Below are 4,511 nucleotides of genomic sequence, written 5' to 3'. Positions count from 1 at the left end.
CTCCAATGGAACACTCTAACAAACACTCTAAAAGTCTAGTTGTCAAGTGTCAATGGAGATTCTCTATTGTAAGTGTTATATAGAGACATTTCAAACCTTTTTAGTCTCCCTTGAGACTTTCTATTAATAAATGTTCCACATCACCATAGAGTGTCTACTAGAGTGTCCCATTCGAGAAGTTTTTTAACAAAATATCTATAAATCCTAAGTGGCACTATAAATTTTAGAGTTTGAGTGTCCCACTAGAGATACTCTTAGAGCATCTCCAATAGGACACTAACAAAAACTCTAAAGTCTAGTTGTCAAGTGTCAAATAAAGATTCTCTTTCTTAAGTGTCAATATAGAGATACTCTAAATTTTCGTGGTCTCCAATGGAGATCTCTAAAATCCCTCTATTTAAATACTCTTAAATTGAATAGGGAAAAAGAAGCTGAAAAGAAAAGGTTTCTATTGATTTAAATTTAAAGTGCCACTTAAAGAGTCTCAAAGATACACTCTAGTTTTAGAGTGTCTCTCTTCAGTCTCTCTATAATAAATGCTCACACATCATCATGGAGTGTCAAATAGAGTGTTCCATTGGAGAAAGTTTTTATAAATTCTAAATGACACTCTAAGCGTTAGAGTTTAAGTGTCCCATTGGAGATGCTCTTAGGATCTCTAAGTGCCACATAAGTAAATCAAGTAATTTTATACCAAAATATAAGTTTTTGGAGTTTCTCTTAAGGGTTGCATGGGAGAAGGCTTTCTAATAGAGTATCTTTAAATGACTAAATAGGAAAGAGACCATATAGAGATTCACTTTTCACACTTGACACAGAAGATTTTTTAGAATTTTTCTTAAGTTTTGCATTGAAGATGCTCTAATTTCAAAGTTTTACTAATTTAGAGTTTTACTAATTTAGAGCTTTTCATTATATTTTAGAAGACGACGTGCGAAATTGGTCACACTTTATGAGGCAAATTAGAAAAAAAAGTGCGAAACTGGTCACACTTTAGGAGGCAATTTTTTCTAAAAAAGGTCTTTTTATTTTAATCTAGCGTATTTTAGTTTAAATAAGTCATCTCTACTTCACTCTTACTGGACTCACTAATTTTTGTACATGTAAAATTTTTGTTTATTTATATGTTGGCCTACAAAACGAATCCAAAGAGGTGGAAGTTTTAAAGCCTCTCTAATAGTGTCAAAGGCGCCTTCCTTGATGTAAAATAGAAAAAGTTTGTGAAGGAATGAGGCGTCTATAGTACTTATAAGATGCGGCTATAAAAATTCCTTGATCGGAAATTAAGTGAGATTGTGTTTTCGGCACCTACCACATCCACTATCTTCAATGCGAAATAAAGTGATTTGTCTTTGCTTCACGGCTTCACCTACCACAACCACTATCATCAATCCCAACTATAAAGTGCTTCTTCTTCTTTGTATTGTGAGTACAAATCAAACCCTAGATTCAGATCTATCCCCATGGGTATGTTTTCTTCATATTAGAGAACCCTCAAACCCAAGTTCCAATCTTATAGAAATCTTCTCTTACATGGTATTTGAGGGGGGAGAGAACTGTATTTGATAACATCAAGGTAAGTTGGTTTTAATTCATTTCAATTCTGTGATTTTTTAAATCATGAATTCTTATTCTGCTGGTTCATTTCTTCAATAAATTTTATCTAAGATAAATTCGCCCGTTAGATATACCAAATGGAAGGTTCTAGGGTTTATTATTAGCATAAGATTTCATAAAGAGCAAGAAATAATCCCAAACTGAACTAGACATAAAAACCATGGGTAAAAATCCAGGAATTTTTACATAGGGAGGCTACTTTATGTTATTGGTAGTGTACTAGTGTTTGTTATTTTCTATGTCGGATTTGAAGTTTGACCCAAATTATGATAGTCCCATATTGCTTACGAGAGTGTGTGGAGTCTGGGCTATAGGTGTACGTTCAAACTTAGTAAGTGGCGAGCTCTTTTGGGTGGGCTCGTGGAGCCTTCGCTGAGAACAAAACCCCGTACCTTTTGGCTTGGCTTGAGGTGCGAAAAGCGGGGACAATATCCTTAACTGCTAAGGCTAAGTGACGAGAAAAAATCAAAAAAAAGAAACACCATCTTAATGTCGGGATTGAGGACTCTACATCTGTTTCACTCTGTATCTCTTTTTGTTGCTCAATTCAACCAAGTCCATTTCATTTTATTATGTCAATTGCACATAATAATAACTTCACCTGAATAACAAAGAAAGACAATCTCTCTTTGAGAAAGCAAACACTTATAAAAGCTTGTCTTTCCTTCTATTTCATTAAGTAAACACTTATTCGTAGTCCTGATATTCTCAAGCTTGTTTTATCAGTAACTAGTTACTAGCATTTTTGTTTATTAAGGGTTTTGTTTGTTAATATGTATGATGTGTTTCAGGTGTGCAAGGACCATGGAAAGATTCAAAGACATGATGATTATGTACTTCTTGCATGCGGGATGACCAAGAAGTATGCCATCCTTAGAGACAGCTCGCTCAAACATTTCAGTTTTAAAGGCTAAAACCTACAGTGTGAGATTCGCCCTGGAAAATGACTCAATGACCCTATAGTAGTTGAAGGTACCAACAACACTGTAGTCCTTTCTCGAGGCGAATCTCAAACTGCGGGTTTTACTTCTTTGTATGTTCTTAGCCTCCTTTTCAGTATACAATGTGTATCCTGCATCAAAAGGGCTCGAGTCATAGCATTTGCACATAAAGCAGGTGAGTGTGTATCGTGGTCCTCTATTGTAGATATCCTAGACTCCAAACCATCGTGAGAACTAAAAAAAGCTTAAAAGGAGAAACAAAAAAGTGACATCAATATACAGGATAAAGACTAGGATTAGCGACTATTCCTTTAATACATCGAAAATATTAGATAACCCAGCAAATTCAACCCACTTGGTTACAACTAATTACATACTTGTCAACCAAGTAGGTTGAATTTACTGGGTTATCTAGCATTTCCGTAAACTTATACTTATTTTGAAGTTTCTATGTATGAGTCTACCATCTTCCAGAATTGGCCCCATAGATTTTTCTCCAAGACACCAGCTTTTGCTAGCATTAGTTGCCCAATATTTATGGACCCCAAGCACATTAATTATCATGTCTTATAATTTATTATCAACTTTTGAGTTTCTCTAGCAAATTAACTACATTTTCGGTTTCTAATTTAATGTTTTTTTAGTTCTCCATCATCTTCAACATCTCTTACTTCCACTTTCATCTTCATTGTCATCATCTTCAACATTTTTGGTGATGCTTGCCTTCATTTTCCATCTATCTTCATCATTGTCGTCTCCATATCCGATTACTATGCAATTTTCCAAGTTTCAAAATTGATTAACCAAAAACATATTGAGATAATGAAGAATAAAAGTACTAAAAGAGGTTGACTATGGGGGATGATGAAGATTAGCCATGGAAAAGAAATACCAAAAACAGATTGAGATGATAATGAAGGGTGACCATAAAAAATGGGTATGTTTTGGATATGTATATTCTGTCTTCAAGAGGAGAATAACTATTCAAAAAGGATAATGAAAATGGAAAAAAAATCTTTTCCTTTTAATCTTCTATACTTTTGAGATTCGGAAGAGGGTAGAGGAAAGGAGTATAAAGATGATGATGAAGATGAAAAATGTTAAAGATGATAATAAGCTTCATCAGTAGAATGTTGAAAATGAAGATGAAAGAAAAGGTTAAAGATGAGAACATTGTTCTTTGAAGATGACATTGAGTGTTAAAGATGGAGATAGAAGAAAAGGTTAATTAGACAAAAAGAAGGTATTTGATCCGAGAAACTAAGAAGTTGATAATGAAGAATAAGACCGGGCAGTTAATATGTTTGGTGACCATAAAGTATAACGATTGAAACACAAATTTGTTAATTAAATGAACGGTAATTAGTGTGGGCCAGAAGTGGTCAATTTTGACCTAGTAGCCCTGTGAGTTTCTCGGTGGAGTTGTAGCTAAAAAACTATTTTCTTTTATTAGTTGAACAATTTAATAAATGTAATAACAATCAGATTTCGTTTCAACAAAAAAAAAAAACATATTTCGAGAAATAATTGAATAAGGATTCTGGAAGAGATTTCAATATATTGTATATACTATTTCTTAATTTATACGGTATGCCACCTTCTTATTTCATGTTGCGTTCGCTTGGATGTCTTTGTTTCCCTTCTTTGCGACCTTATGCTTCTAACAAACTTTCACCTTGTAGCTTCTCACGTGTGTTTATCGGTTACAGTCAATTTCATAGGAGTTTCAAATGTCTAGATTCTACCACCAAGAAAGTATTTGTGTCTCGCCATGTTATTTAGATGAAACTATTTAGGGTTATTTTCCAAATAACCCCCAACTTTGTGACTGGTTTCATGCCTAGCCCCTTACTTTATAAAAAATACCCAGATGACCCAGAAGATTCCGTTATGACACCGTTAACTAGTCATCATTTCTCTCTCCTCCATCTCATGACGTCTCTCTGCCACTTC

General features: G+C 34.2%; 1 long non-coding RNA gene across 1 annotated transcript; it reads left to right on the top strand.

The window, feature by feature from the left end:
• The first annotated feature begins 1,427 nt into the window (after positions 1–1,427).
• LOC147566971 (uncharacterized) lies at positions 1,428–4,116 on the top strand. The gene is made up of 3 exons (XR_015230628.1): positions 1,428–1,576; positions 2,409–2,733; positions 3,203–4,116. It is a non-coding gene; the product is annotated as an uncharacterized LOC147566971 (long non-coding RNA).
• The last annotated feature ends 395 nt before the right edge of the window (positions 4,117–4,511 follow it).

This window comes from Eschscholzia californica, unplaced genomic scaffold (genome assembly GCF_041429995.1).
Source record: "Eschscholzia californica isolate CP2 unplaced genomic scaffold, dmEscCali1.0.p SCAF_1, whole genome shotgun sequence".
In the NCBI taxonomy this organism is placed as follows: Eukaryota; Viridiplantae; Streptophyta; class Magnoliopsida; order Ranunculales; family Papaveraceae; genus Eschscholzia; species Eschscholzia californica.
This window is presented reverse-complemented; position numbering and strand designations above follow the sequence as displayed.